A 16,890-nucleotide genomic window follows, 5' to 3' on the forward strand; every position below is an offset into this window, starting at 1 on the left:
ATTGATTCATGAGGTGGGACCCCACTAAAGACTATGTAATATCCAAGTTGTTTTCAGGTACCCTTATTTTTACTAGTCCGTTTCAGCCCTGTTTCCTGGGCTCGGGGATATCTGCCCACCAAGCTGTAATGCTTGGTTGTGTAGTGTGGAGACTGGGCTACGAATAGAATTATTCATCAAAAGTTCCTTCTGTTCAAAAGAAAGTTAAAGAGATAGCTCAGAGTTTAAACCCAATCTCAAGGTATCCTTGGGAATTTAAAGAGGTTGTAGCTTCTAAATAGGAGTCAATTCCTACGGGCTGCAGTAAATGTTGGGTAATGTAAATATTTAGTTTTTAAGTTTTTATTTTTTTTCCTATGTGGTTTCTATAGATATGGGTCTGCTCTGAGAAAACATAGGCTACCCCAGCTTTGTTTGCTTTCCTTTCCCCTTCCAATCAAAAGTGAAATTCAAATACTTCGGTGATCCAACGGCTGCCAAACATTTCCTGTTTGGGAACATCTGTTCTAGTCATCAGGGAATGCATAAACATTTTATTTGCCATGGGGTCGGTTTGAAAGTTTGTACCCATCATGAACATGGTGGCCCCAGTTGAATACTCCAGTGACTCTGGCCTCTCATCAAAGATGCTTAATTTGTTTTTGGTAAAACATTCACAAAATTATTTGTACAGACCAAATAACTTTCCTGTTGGCCAGTATATGTGTTCAGCAGTGTTACAGCTACAATTATATATGATTATTTCTGGAAATTCTAAACTTAGCTTTCCCCTATCCCTCAAAAAAAAAAACTCTATGAAAGTTATGAAAAATCTCTATGAAAGATTGTTTAGTTAATGAGGTAGTTAATTATTTCATAAATTTTTTCAGTGATCAAGAATTAATTTTTCTCCCAATCATCCTCCCATCAATGAAAAAGGAAATGTAAAATAGATGAAAATTTATGCTAGAAGTGGGTAATTAAACAGAGTCAAGTCAAATCATGTCATTAAGCACATTTTTGGGGTATACTGTGGGCTAGTTATTGTGCCAAGTGCTGGACAAGCAAAGAAAGACAGAAAATAGTCTTTGCTCTCAAGAAGCTTAGCTGAGTGGTGAGAGATAACATGCAAACAACTATGTACATAGACGGTATATGCAGGCTAAATTGGGCGGGGAGGGAGGGAAGTATTAGCATTATGGAGGATGGGAAGAGATTTCACAAAAAAGAAAGGATTTTAACCAATACTTGAAGGAAGCCAGGGAAGCCAGAATGTGGAGAGGAGGAAGGAGATAATTTCTGGGATGGGGGATGTTGATTGAAAATGCCTAGAATCAAGTGATGGGAGGGTTGTATTTGGAGACTAACAGCAAGGAGTAGGAAAATGGAGAAGTGGGAAGGGGACCTTAAATGACAAATAGAATTTTCTTTGATTTTGGAGGCACTAAGGAACTACTGGAATTTATTGAATAGAGGAAGAAGACTCAAAGTTACGAGAGCAAGTGGGGATTAATTCATGTGATAGGGGCCCCACTAAAGACTATGTAATACCCAAGTTTCAGATATCTTCATTCCTACTGACTAATTTCACTTTTATTAATTATTATTGTGTTATGGAGGTACTATGAGAAGGGTTGAGGCCCCAAAGATAAAGTAGAGGGTAGAGGTCCTTACTCTCAAGGAACTATTGATAATCTTAGTAGCAAGGGTCACTAAGTTTCAAAATACTCTCTAGGCTGAACCTGAAATGGCCATTTTCCATATCTAACTAACAGATTGAGTTTTAATTAATCCTCAGTGACTCTATCCAGTTGATGTCCCTTCTTTTCCCTACCTAGCAGTCACAGTTTTATATTATCTTTATCAGTGGTTCTCAAAGTGTGGTTTAGAGAGTTTTGGGGATCTCTGAAACCTTTTCAGAGGGTCTACAAATTCAAAACTAGTTATTTCTAATATGGTAAATATCTATAAATATCATCAATATAAATAAAAATTATTTGGACAGATCCACAATAATTTTTAATAGCATATACTAAGAACAAAAGTTTGAGAACCACTGATCTGTATTAGCTAAATCTTTCTCTGTATCTGTATCTGTACCTATATATGAATGTACACAATACACATATATGTTAAGTATATATGTTTATAACTAACTATTGCATGAACTCTGGATCTGGGATGGAAATTAGCAATGTTGATGAGCACAGAAATGAATACCTGGCCCCAAGTGCTTTCATGTGGATAGCCCAAATCAGGATACACTTTCATCTATGAAATAAGGGCAATCAAAGTTTGTGTGTCTGAATGCTGGGGCTATAGAATATCCTATAAAAGAGTACAAGTCCAAGTCTCTGACTTGCCCTCAGTTTCCTTGCTTATAAAATGAAGGAGCTGTACTGGATGAGCCCCGAACTTCTCTTCTAATGCTTAGGCTCATTCTGTGCCTATGAACCACTGCTCCTCTGGTCTTGAGATAACCCTAGAACTGCCCTTTTCATCATGGCAATAATGGGAAGGCAGGATGGCCTTGAGAGGTACATTGAGTTTTTTCTTTGGCTTCCTGTGAGCAGATTGTGGACTGGGGATCGTCGGTTTGAAAATGGTCCAATGTCGCTCGTGGTTTTCTGGAAAATGTAGGAGAGGCTGATTAAACAAAACGTCTCAAATTAATCTTTTACTGGAGGTATGCTAGTATTAGAGAAAGAAGGTTGTGTACTTGAAGGGCACAATCTCTACATTTGTGCTGAATTAGTGGGTGGGAGGGAGGGAACAGAAAAGAACAGAGTTTGGTTTTATCTCGTGCTGTATTTTTTTTAAATCTGGGTTGCATATTGTTTTTCTATACAATGTACGCAATGTGGACTGTAACTCCTTAAATGTTTGGCAGGACATTCGTGCCCATTACCTCACATGCTGGGTAGTACAGCGGGGCTGCTTCACGGCCGTCAGGAGAGGCAGAATCAGTGCTGCCATTGATTCTCGAGATGGGGCCCCCACAAAGGACTATGGAACACCCAGATGTGCAGCTCTATAGAGACTGAATGGGGATTGTGGATTGTATGCTTCTCCCATGCTGTCCATGGCCTGAATAGCATCTCTTGAGGAATCTATGTTTTTCAATATCATACAGAATGTCAGAGAGCGAGCTTTGTGTACCAAGCATTGGGGGAGGGGAGGCTTGTGGAGGGAAGGACCAGTCTCCTCTCCATACTCAGGGCAGAACCATAAGTAGGATTTTTTTTTTAATGTCTAGGTCAAGTATCGCAAATATCACTACAGCAAGTGGGGGGTGTACAATACCTGATCAGAGGGAGACAGAGAACAAAAGATATGTCCTTAATCAAGGTCCCTACTGGGGAGGCTGCATAAGGAGAGTAAGGAAGAGTTGGCTAGGAGTGAAACTGTCTTAAACTGATCCCTGAGAACTTCCCAATTTTAAATCAATTATTCTTGGGAGCAAAATACTAAGCCCTGTTATTTTTATACTGCCAAAGGTGCAAGAACTATGCCTTCTAAACTGTGTGCCTTGGGCCAAATTCCCTATTGCCCAGTCTTGTTTAAAATAAAAAAATTAAAAAAAATGTGGAAATGTAAAATCTTCAGAATGTTTTAAAACTTTTAAAAACATTTTTTTCCCTAGGCACCATAGCTCTAGAGCTGGAGGAGACTTTAAAGGTCTTTGAATCAATCCAGTCCCTTATTTTATTGATGAGGAAAGAAAAGCCCAGAAAGTTTAGGGTCATATAGGTTCACAGTGGGATTTGAACTTAGGGCCATGATTTCAACTGTGTTATGATGCTTCCCCACTCCTCAACCTCTGAATGTCATATTATATTCCTTCTGAAGGAAGAGAGGAGTTATTAGTGGTGAGAGAAACAGAGATAAATGCCCAAGAGAAGAATTGTTAAAAATCAAGTTATTTTTCTGGTAACATGAGACCATCTCTACCAGATTTTAAGGTTTTGGTGCAGGGACTGAATTTTATCTGTATCTTATCCAGACATAACTAAAAGGTACTGGATTTATTTGTTGAGCAAATGGGAAATTTTATTTTAAAGAAAGATTTTTCTCCTGTAAGCTCTGGCTTCTAGGCTCATGTTCATGGCAGAATGGGCCACTCACATTGGTCAAATATCTGCTTGCCTATGGATGTGGTTTTATTAGTGTTGGGAAGGTTCCCTCTCACTTCCTCCACATATCCTGAACTCAGCTCACTAACACTATTCTAAATATTTTCCTATTGGTTAAGGCTTTGTCTCCTGAGGATGCAAATATTCCTCAGAAAAGGATCCGAAAGAGTAGCAGCATAGTAGGACTTGCCAGGCATTTTCACCTTACTATGAATTTATCAGGTTCTTTTCTAAGTGTTGGTTTTGAAAATGAGGAAGGATAAGTCAGGAGGACCTAAGTTCAAATCTTAACATTTCTCAACTGTGTAACCCTGGACAAGTCACTTAGCCCCAATTGCCTCAGGAAAAAAAAATGAGGAAGAATGAGAAAGTGTGTGTGTGTGTGTGTGTGTGTGTGTGTGTGTGTTTTGTGTTTGAGGACAGGGCAGAGGGGTTACTTCTAAGAAGATTTTGAGAACAGGATTATAAAGTATTGAAACACACACACTTGACTTGTTTCTCAGTGTTGTGTAAGGTAGCTGCTAGGCCACAATAATGGAAGAGGTAACCGTTGGCGATGTCGGGGGGGGGGGGGTTATGCCTTTTATCAGTTATTTTTGCCTCAGTGTGAAAGAATTTATGAACTCAGTTTGTGAAAAGATTTTCTGGCACAGAAGTCTCTCTTTCCCTAAATGGGCAACTTGCAGTTACTTTATCTCAGCCCTCAGTCCTCCCACCCAATCTTTGACAACACAAGTTGCTGAGATGCTTTGCCCCATAGAATGCTGCAGAAAGAAAATCTACTGAATCACTCTGAGTGAAGACAAATTAATGTGGGGGTGATGGGTGTGTGGTATATGTGGATCTTAGCTTTGCTTTATGACTGGGTTAAAGATAAAAGAAAATTTCCCCCAAATAGCCTGACAGCCTCATCTTACATTTATAAGGTTTCAGACATGGGGCATTTCTATGGGTGCTCGCGAACGTGATTTTGAGTCAAGTTGCTACCATGGAGCAAGGCAAGGTGTTAATAGCTCTTGGTGATTGTCTTAAAATCTAATAATGCGGATGGAATCAATAGCTCTGTTAATATCTTTCCCATCGGAAAAAAGCCATCAAGCATTTATTAAACACCTACTGTGTGCCAATTGGAACATGGAGACAAAAATGATAATAGCGTCTGTTCTCAAGGAACTTACATCCTATTAGGATGAAATAGGGTGAAACAGGGTGAAAGACTCAGAAGGTAAAGAACTGGGGATGTTTAGCCTGCAGAAGAAAAAAAATTAGCAGCTCCTTTGAAAGCTATTTTCAATTGTTTAGAGGGCTGTCATATTGAAGAAGGAATAGACTCATTCTGTTTGGACCCGGAGGGCAGATCTTGCAGTCATGGGTGGAAATTGCAAAGAAGTAAAGTTAAGTTTATAGTCAGGAAAAATGTGCTAACAGTCTAAAAGTAGAATGAAAGCTCCCTTTAGGAGGGAGCTAGGTTTCCTTCATTCGAGGTCTCTTTTTCTTGTTTTTATTTTTTAAACAATTTTTGCTTTTTAGCAAATTTTTTCAGATAGTACTTTTGTTTTTATGTCACTGTGACTTCCCATTGCCTATCACTGACAGAACCTTTTTTTCATGACAAGTGACATTCAGGTGAAAAAATCAATATATCGATTAGGTCTGGCATTTTCTGCTTCATTCTGTACCCATAGTCTACCCTCTCTCTCTGAAGAAAAGAGGAACTTGTCCTTTGCCATCAGCCCTCTGAAATCTTGATTGATTTTCACATTCATTGGTGTTCTAAAGCTTTTCAGTATTTTCCTTCTCATCATTGTGATCAGGATTTCTTGAGTTCTTTAAGCAAAGACTGGTTTACTTGTAGAGATGCTATGGAGAAGATTCTTTTTTCCATTTTGGGACTGGCCAATATGGCCCCAGAAGTCCTTTCCAGCTCTGAAATTCTGTTGTCCCTAAATGTGTTTATTGAATTCAACCTTGTATTATTTTTGTAAATGGCTTCTTTCCCTCTATTATATTAATTATATTATATTATAATCTCCTTGAGGCCAGACACTATGGGTTGATGATTTTTATGTCTTCCCCAGTGTCTAGCAGCATATCTTCCCAATTTGAGTCTGGTCCATCAGTGTGGGGAGCTTTCTTATGAGAAAACTCCCTCTCCCAATATAGTTGTACAATTGATGATCTTCATGGGTGGCTTTGGGTCACTGAGAGATAGTGACTTGCCCAAAGTCAGGAAGTCATTATGTTTCAGAGATGGGTCAGGAAGACCTGGGACCAGCTCTGCTCACTACACTTCGCTGAATCTTGGACCATCACCATTCATCTTGGCTTTTGTCCTGCTACTGGGTTCTAACAACTCTCAGGAGAGAGTGACACTGATGACTTTGCACAGCCCCACCTCACTTTTTCAAGTCAAGACATCTTCTTTGAAAATGAAGGAGAGATAACCAACCAATCATCCAACCAACTAATACCACAGTTATCTTGTTTTGCTTAATGAGTGTTATTGTGTCAATGAGTTAGTGGGCACTGAAACCTAGCCAGTTTCCTTGGATTAAAGATCATGCTTTCATGAATGAGGGTATCTTTGAGTTTGACCCTAAAACAAATGTGGAGACTGGGAGGAAAGATCTTGTCTGATTTCTGCTTGCACTCTCTGATGAATGTGTAAGGCAGATTAAGTCTCTGAGTATTCTGGCTGGAATTGTACTGAAGGCTTCAATCTCTCATGTGTCCAAACTTCTTGAAAACAGACTTTTCAAATGCCAGTTCTCAGCTTCTGTTATAATGAGGCATTATGTAAATACAGATAAATCAGCTGGAAAATGTCATATACAGAAATTCATGACCAAGTCTAAACTAGCAAAGTTATGTCAAAAATTGGGCCAATCAGCTTGAGAAAAAAAGAATCTCTAAATAGGAAGGAACTGCAGAGGCCCTTTAGTTCAATGCATGTATGAACAGGAGTACTCCTCTATAATATCCCCATAGTTGTTCATCTGGGCTTTGCTTGTAGATCTAGTCAGAGAGGCCTTGGTAGGCAGGAATCTTTCTCTTTCTGAAATGCTGTGGAAAGGACACTAGATTCACAGTCAGGAAATCTGGATCCAAATCCTGGCTCTCTTCCATACTGATCTATGTTGGGTAACTCATTTAAACTTTGAGATTCAATATCCTTATTTGTCTAATGAGAAATTTGGGCTAAATCTTTTCTAAGATACCAAATGGATTTGAAATCCTTTCATCTTAGGTCCTCCAGTGGTTAGTTGTGTGACCTGATCCAGAAATGGAGCATGAAATGACAAGAGAAAGCACAATGTAAGGAGCACTGGATAGATTTGGCTTCTGCTTCCTGTTCCTTCACTAGCTAGCTGTGGACCTGAGGCTGGGCCCCATAGCTTCATCCCTCTGATCCTGAGTTTTTTCATTTTCATCTGGATTAGACAGTTCGCAAAACTTCTTGCAGTTGGGGTTTTCATGGGACCGTGGATTCAGAGCTCCTTGCTTTAGGAGTCCCCTCATTTTGGCAGATAAAGAAAAGGTCAAGAAAGCCCAATGATTGCCTGGGTTGTAACTTTAATAACTCATTATGGTTGATTACTAAGAATGTGGTTAATCATATTTATGAACTTAGTTATATTTTCAACCTGATCACCTCTTGCAGGTAGTAACATTTATATAACACTTTAAGGTTTGCAAATTGCTATGTATATGTTGTCTCATTTGATTCTCACAATGGCTTTGGGAGATGGTACCATTCTTATGGTTCTTTTACAAAAAAGGAAACTGAGGTAAAGAGGTTAAGTGACTGGCTAAGGGTCACCCAGACAATAATTGTCTGAGGCCAGATTTGAACTCCCTTGGTTTATGTTCTAGCCATTGTGCTTCTTAGCTCTCTCTAGATAAAAGTTCTTTCCAATTACTACTGATGGTGAAAATAGCCTTCCTTTTATTTTCCCTCATATTTCCTTCTTTAAATTTGTTGCTCTGCTTGGTAGATGTAAGACCTTTCAGTCTAACAGTCCATTAGTTCCTATTCTCCTCCTTAATCATAACAGCAGGGTGCAGTGAAGAGAGTTTAGGGTTTGGAGTCAGAAGACCTATCTCTGTTACTGTTATATTCTGTTAGTGGAATAAATCAACTTTCCTCTCTTAGTCTCAGTTTATTCATCTGTAAAGGGAAGGAATTGAATCAGACAGCTTCAGTGTTCACTGCTATTCTATGGATCCTAGCAGCCTAGTATTTACTCCCATCTCCCTCTCCCAACCTCTTCTGGTTATACATTGGTAAAGAGAAACCAGATTGCAGAGGACACCAGGACTGCATTGGTGTTATCATGAACTGATTGGAAACGGGCCTCATGAACTCAGGAAAATCCCACTGCCAAGCAATTGCCTTCCTTCCTTTCCTGGGCAGAACATCACTCTGAGGAAGGGAATCAGCTGCTGCCTATTGAAAGCTTTCCAGGCCACTGTGCTCCATTTGGGCAGTCTTGTTGATGAGTTTTGTTTCCTTTTTGGATTTCACTTCTAAAGTATCTTGCTGTCATCATATGTGATGTCAGTTAGAACCTTCAGTCATTTTCATCCCTCATTCTCAGAGCAGTTACTGACGTAGTACTTATGTAGTTGGGCTACTTTATATCAATGACTCCCCTTTCCCAGAGAAGAACTTGGAAAGAGTCCCAAATATCTTTTCCCTGATGCATTGTGGACACCAGGCTTGCACATGATTATATGAAATTTGGGCATGCTATAGTTTTCTGGAACTCCCAGCTTCCAGGGTCTTTATGAGCCTTCAGATCTAGATTGAGGTGAAGTCAATGGGAGGCCAGGAAGAACCAGAAGAATCTTGCACAGAGCAAGGAGGGGGTGTGTGTATGTGGGGTGGGAGCCTCTGGAACTAAAAATACCCACTTGCAATTGGAAGTGAGTTATAGAAATGAGGGCAACTGAATACGTAGAATGAAAGGATATTATTTTTCTGAATCTCCAGTGGTGTGTCTAACCCTAACAATGGTCTCTGAAGCACCACCTTGCATAGGAGAGCTCCCTAAACAGCATGTTTTTCATTAGTCTGTCTGGTCTTTAGTGACCTTGAGAGTAAAAAAAAATGCAATTACTAGTCTTGGTATTGGTTTGTTAGTTCTGCTTCTTAGACATGGGAACAGGGGCAGGTGGCCCTAAAAAAAAATCCCTTCTACAATGATATGTGTGACCTCAAGAGTCAATGAACTTTTCCAGGCTTCTGTGTACAACTCTGGAAAAGTAAGAGTTGAGCTAAAATGAAATCTAAGATCTTACTCTAGACCTAACTCTTAGGATCTCATGATAAATAGATAGAGTGATTTGGACATGACAATGGTATTGGGGAACCACAGAAGATCATTGATTTAGAAAGGAAAGAGGACTTTAAAGTTATCTATCAGAGGCCATATGAAATTGACTAACCTAAGCTGCCTCCCATTTAAAATCCTTCTCTTCATTTTTTGTCACATTCAGTTGCATTTCCAGAGAAAATGCATTTTGATGCTGAACAATATGATCAATCCCCGACATGGATGTTAATCCCTTTAATACTAAGTATCTTCCTCCTGTGATTATCTCCAATTAATTCTGTAAATAACTTGTTCAAACACAATCACCTGTCTGTTGTCATACCGGTGAGCATGCCAGCTTCTTGAGGTCAGGGAGATTTTTGCCTTTCTTTTATCCCCAGCAGTTAGCCCAGAACCTGATTATAGGAAATACTTAATTTGCTGATGGATTGACTGATGGTGGGTGGGAGGTGAGATTAATGACCTGCCTCTTTCTAGCATGATAATGAAATCTTTGGGGTCCTTATTAAAATAGAATGGTGAGAAGAAACTGGAAGTTATGTATTCTTTTGTTCTGATTTTAATGCTTTATTGAACTGGGTTTGAATTCCGGCTTGGCTACTTACTTCTTGTGTGACCTGAAGCAAGATAATTTATTTCTCTGAATTTATCTTGATTATTTCCTCATCTATAGGATGGAGTTGACCAGATGGACTCTAAAGTCCCATTCAGCTCAGAATCTTTTATCCTATGAAAACCTACAGTATATATATATATATATATATATATGTATGTATATATATGTATATATGTGTGTGTATATGTGTAATATATATATATATATATATATATATATATATATATATATATATATATATATATATGTTTTTTTTTTCCACTGCTGTGGGCACTTTCACTCAAGCAGAGTAGACTCCACTATCACTCAGTGAGAGAACTTTGAGAGTTGCTCTGGTCTAAACATTCCTCCCCTTGTGGCCAACCTGATGATGAGCCTCTCCAAATTTGGAGAACTATAAATAATTAAGAAAAATGATATCTGTCCTCATAAAAGGAAGGAGACTCTCCAGTATACCTCAAATCATAGGATAGAAAGGGTCCAAAAGACCATCTTTGCAACCCCTTCATTTGACAGATAAGGAAACTGAGGCTAATTTACTTGCTGAGTCACACAGATAATAAGTATTAGAAGGATTCAAAACTAAGATCTTTTAACAACAGAGCTAGTGATCTTTCCAAGGAGAGCATGCAACTGGCTTTCTCCAATTTAACATTTTAAAAGTCAGTCTGCTGGATTTAAAAAAAAAATTTATGTTTTTATTGTGTAAACTAAAACCATTTTCCATAACAAAACAATTAGTGCCCAAATTAGCTCTTCTAAAGTGGTCTTTCTGCAAAGGATTTAAAGCATTCAAGGCAGATTTCATTTTTTAATTTTCATTTGGGGATCAAAAAAAAAATGTCAGAGCTTAGATATATCGGTTAAGCTTAACAAAATCTGTTTGGGAAAGTTCCACTATTTTTGTTGTTGTTTTGGTTTAAATATCTGTGTAAAAGTTTTACATTGCTCTGGAAATTTATAGCAAGACACTTCTCTTCCGGAGTCTTTTAATAAACCCGTTTTTAATATAAAGGCACACAATAAAGCTTTATATATTTATTAAAATAGACACATTTTGTTAAGTTTAGAATTTCCCCAGATTCTCAATAAGTCAATATAATATTAACACTACAGTCATTGGAACATAAATTCCACTCCATAATATATATCTGCATATATTTTTTTCTTTCTTCATAACACACAACAACGCCCCATTGTATGGTGCACCAATGGGAATTGAAAACCACAAAAAGGAACACTTTTAAAAGCAAATACAGCAATTTCATAACCAAAACATCAGAGAATGGACACCAGAAAATACCACCTGCAGAAAGTAAGTTGTACTTCTCAAAGACCAAACAAAACGAAAAGTCGATAGAATTTACAAGCTGTATTTATAACATCAGATACGAACCAAACAGTGATTTTTCTCTTATATTTTCCACAGTGAGAAAGCTAGAAGTTGAATTTCATCATCAGACAGTTGTGACCAAGTGGAATAAGGACCAGGGATGTCCTCTGCAAACCTTAGGGAGTTGCTTACATAAGCAAAAACAGTTGAGGTATTTATGATCAGCAACCAAAGAGCGTGTTTGCTTTGGAAGATGGGAGCTTGGGATTCCTCCTCAGTTTAATCTTTCCTTGCTATTTGTCAGGGAAGGTATGAGCACAGTCAGCTCCCAGGACCCACCATAAGGGGACTCGTGCCTGACCTGTACATTAAAATTAAAAGGATTCAGCAAGATCATACTTCCTGGGAAAATCAAATGACTCTTAGGTTCACGTTTTTGCTGGTGCAAATGGTACCCATGAAGATAACTGGTGGGGAAAGGTTCAGAGAGGCGAATGATCCTCCAACTGTGTTATTTCCTAGTTCTGAATAGAGCTGTGTTTCTTTCCTTGGCCTTTCCAAAGATCAGAGACTCATGCATCCCTAAGGAAGCGGTGGATAGATTTCAGGGGAGGTCTGCGAACTTGGATGGATGAAATATATTTTTATTTTCACTAACTCTGATTTAGCATTTCATTCAGTTGTGAACCAAGGCAATAAACATGATCTCAGAAGAAATCCACGGGTTTCATCAGATTGCTAAAGGGTCAATGGCATAAAAAACTTTTCAGAATTCCTGCATTGGAGGGATTATAAGGATCATAAATAAGCTACCAGCTCGAGAAAGTCTCACTTCTCTGTAGTGGAATTCATGGGTGATTTCCTTAGAGGGAGAGATTTCCAGGCCATCTTTTCTCCATCCATCTAGAACACTGTTTATGGCTTCTACACCATGTAAGTTGACAGCAGAATATATGTCCATTTCAGAACATATATCAATATCAGGTAAACCCCACAAACTTCCCTAAACTAAGGCAAGAATAAGACAGTACTTTTTTTTTTTTACCTTCTGGAAGTTGAGAGCTAAGAAGAGAAAGGAGGACTAATTTTTAGAGAAAAAAAGAGTCAAAGATAGAAAATGAACAATAGTACAGATACCTTCCTTGGGTTTCTCAGCAGGACCAAGAAAAGTGAGACCTTTTTCTTTTTAAGAAAACGAGAAGCAGCATGACAAAATGGACAGAGGGCCACCTTTGAAGTGAGCAAGACCTAGTCATATCTGACAAACACTAGCCGTGTGACCCTGGGCAAACTGCCTTACCCTCAGTGTCTCCAGGCAAGCCTTTAACCCAGCAGTCCCAAAGGAGTTACCTGTTTGTGGAAGGAGTTTGAGAATGATCTACACCAAGCCCTACCACTCCCTCATCTAAACAAATAAATAAATACAGTGTCTCATATAGGAAAGGAAAATGTGAGTAACCTTTCTTATGAATTTTCAAAGGAAATAAAATATTGAAATAGTAACAATATAAGAGGCAACTTGCCTTATATATCTTGTTGATACACAGTTGTTTCCATGTTTTTATTTTCTCATCAGGCAGTGAAATCTTTACGAATATAGACTTTTCTTTTTGCTTTTCTTTGGATCCCCAAAGCCTGGCACACAATAGGTACTTAATAAATGCTTATTGATTTGAGTTGACTTGGCTCAACTTGATTTGACTAGAGAAAAAGAGCTGGACTCAGGGCCAGAAAAACCTGGGTTAAAATCTTGCTTCTGACCCACATTGCTTACGTGACCTTGGGAGATCACACGTACCCCTGAAAGGAGTACAGGCAAGGGGCTGACTCATAGATTGTAGCCAAATGTGTTCTAAATTATGTCACTTGTGTCAAACAGTTTTAGGAGAGCATGGGAATAATGTCCATAGGAGTTTCTATTTGGTTTATACAGAAACAATGTACCAAAGTCAGCACCTTGAGGTTTCATAAGCCAATGGATTTCTTAATTAGAGATAAACCTTATCTGGCCAATCAAGCAGTTTCAGCAAGGATTGGAAACACTTGGAAGCACTTGTGACAACTGCTAAGGGAACTTGTAGATTATTAAAAATGGATTCTGGAAGAAATCTTCCATCATTTTTTTATTAATTTAGAAAAAAGACATGAATGAGAGGCAGTGTTGTATAGTGGGCACAGAGCTGGTTCCAGACTCTGGTAGTTTAAGTATAACTTCTGACACATACTGGCTATATGACCCCAAGGGAAAGTCCCAAGGGAAAGTCACTTAACCTGCTCAGGAAAGGTGCCATTGTTCTTTGGCAGAGAGAATTTTCTTATCCAACAATTCCCTATAATAATGAAATCACCGGTCCAATCTATTCCTATCCCTTAGATTCTCATTAATTTAGAATGCTCCTAATCGGAAAAAGTTACTTATAATAATAATTTTTTTTTGCCATATAGACCAAATAACAATATAAGATTATTTTTAGTCTTATGGCTTATATTTTTCTCATAGATTAAAAGAATAATCTATATGTCATATACCTATGCCTTTGTTTATTATTTCTGTTGGGGTGTCCAATAAATCAGTCAATCAACATTTTTTAAGTGAGCACTCTATATCAGACACAAATGGAGAAGCCAGACAGTCTATGTCTCCGAGAGCTTATATCTTAATGAAATGTAAAAATTGAATAGCTCATGCTTTTCGACATGCTTAATTTGTGGTGACACCAAAAGTAGGACATGAAAATAGCAGCATGCACTATTTAAAAAGGGCATATTTCTGACCCCTTGCTTCTGTTAGGAAACCCCAAGGGTTTTCTGTGATTTATTATGTATTTACATCAACAGATCATACATAATGAAAGCTCATGTTAAAAAAAGGCCAGGAAACCATAGCTGAAGACAGAATTTTTCTAGCACCCAGGTCTAGTGTAAAAAAAGTTGTCAAACTCATGTTCTGCCCTTATCAGATGGTTTCAGTTATGAGATTTCTCTTGGCATTCTTTTCCAGCACAATTTGGATGACAGGTATGTTGTAAAAAATTTTTAAATTTGTTGGTTTCTTTTTTAGACCTAAAGAGAATCTCTAAAAAGTACAATAAGTTCACTGATTTCTCTCAATGGTTTTGAGCAAATCTTTAATTTCAAATTTGTATCCCACAAATTTTATGGTTTTGGTCCCTCTTGGCATATTGAATGGAAGCTGACTATTTGAGTCAGCACATTTAGGAAATGGGATACAAATGGTGCTAGAGTTCCTTTAGATCATTTAATTCTATTTTAAACACAGCAAATAGACTGGTCTGATTTAAAAACAACAGCAACAAAAAACCAAAAACCAGATCAGTTTTTAGAAAAGAGCAGTTCTCATACAATGCTGAGTAAGTCAGGAGCAGAATACCAAACTGAAGGATTATTTGAGCCACTGACTTCTCCCTTTCCTTCTGCCTTTTGAGAGTCAGCTGTTATGGCACTACCAACAGAATCTCCAGAGGGATACAACTGGCAAGGAAACAATTCAGGAAACAGAATCCAAGCCAGTCAGTCACAGGGTTAATGAAAGATCACGGATCCAGAGACTTTCTGTCTCCTAGAGATTTCAATAAGCTCCTGGAGGACAGATCTCTTCATCCTTGTCACTTTAGTGCCATATAGTATGTACTTAATAAATATATACTGAACTATGAGTCAAGTTCAATAAAATGTTTCACAGAATAGGTGGGTGGAATGATAGAGCAAAATGAGATTTGAGGATTATCAGGGAATTTCAATGACCCACTCTTTCCTTACTATCTGTAACTTGGGAGAAAGTACTTTGTATTCTACTGCAACAGTTCTCCCAGTATTACAGAAGCTTTGGTGATCTATGCATAATACACAAAACATCCTTCTTTTTTTTGCACTTGGATTGTTTATTATTTTCATTTACTCTCTGGCTATTTCAAATGGACTGGCCAAGTCATTGTTTCCCTAACTTTCCGCTATCTTCTCTCACCGTGTCTTGCTCAGATTTTTCTCCATATTTAGAATTTTCTCCTTCCTCATCTTTCCTTCTGAGAATCTTTATAGATTCCTCTAAGGTTGATCTCAGGCCATCTTCCTTAAGAAGCCTTTCTTGTCTTCTCCCCTCATTAATTTCCTCTCCAAATGATCATGTATTTCTTTACTTGCATACCAAGAGGGAGGGTGAGTATAGTACAGTGCAATGAACATTGACCTGGAAATTGGGGGATCTGCATTCAAATTCTGAATATGAAGTTTATTACTTTTGTGACTTTGGAAAAATCACCGCCTCCCTGGATTCCAGTTTCTTCTATAAAATGAGTGGGTCAGACTAAATAGCCTCTCAGGTCCCTTCCAGCTCTATATCTATTATCCTACAATTTAGGAATGCCTCTGAGCCTCAGTTCCTCATCTGTAGAGTAAGTGAGTTAGACTAGATGGCTTCTCAAGTCCCTTTCAGCTTTATGTCTATTATCCTATGACTTAGGAATCTCTCTGAGCCTCAGTTCCCTCATCTATAAAATGAAAGGATTGGACTTTGTGTCCTCGAAGTTTCTACTTCAATGATTTTCTTGCCGAGTACCTGCTCCTTGAGGAAATGGGCCGCTTTTTATGTTGTCATTGTAACCCCAGCATGTATCAAAAGTGTCTTGCACATAGTAGGTGATTAATAAATGCTTGTTGAATCGAACTGTGGAATACTGCTAGTGACAGACCATCTACCAAACCCTCCAACAAACCACTGCCAATCTCTACTTTTTACACTAAAATATTTGCTATCCCCCCCATTTTTCTCCTGTTGTGATGCTAATTCATCATTACTTTTCCCTTCTAGATTCTGAGCTGATCTAAAATGGATTTGGACTTATTCAAACAAGAGAGGGTTGATAAGTCTTAAAATAAATCCATCACCTTCTTTCCCCTCCTCATAAAGTTTACCAGTGTTTATCTCTCTCCAGTGTACAAAATGAACATAAAAAACATGAATTTCATTACCCATCTGCTTTTTCAAATTCCTCTTCCTTTCAGGTCAGGTACTGTCTCCCTAAGTAGTTCAGGTGAGAGAAAAACAATATTGTTGATTGGAGGTCAGCATCCTAAACCAACAGGCAACCAAAATTTCAAAACAAGAACCACAAAGGATTTTTCCTTAAAGGAGTAGTTATAAGTTCAGGGAGCATTATAGCTACTCATGCACTATGGCGCTTTCTTGTATTTTGAAGGGCTACTCTACCCGTTTAAGTTCATGTTTTGGCTATAGTGATGGTCAGCTGAGATGGGATGCTCTAGCCTTTCTCTGCGAGACAAACCTGGCTCTGCTCCGTCTGTCCCTGTCCAGGGTAGCTGTCTTCTCACCATCATCCCAAAGCAAACTTGGAGGCTGAGAACACAAAGCCCAGGTGTTTAGAAGGGGAAGGACCAGGGTATATTGTTGTTTGATGGAGTTGGGAAACCAGCAGGATGAAGGAAAAAACTCCCCTTCCCCTTTTTTGGGGATCA

Source organism: Sarcophilus harrisii, chromosome 3, assembly GCF_902635505.1.
Source record: "Sarcophilus harrisii chromosome 3, mSarHar1.11, whole genome shotgun sequence".
NCBI lineage: Eukaryota > Metazoa > Chordata > Mammalia > Dasyuromorphia > Dasyuridae > Sarcophilus > Sarcophilus harrisii.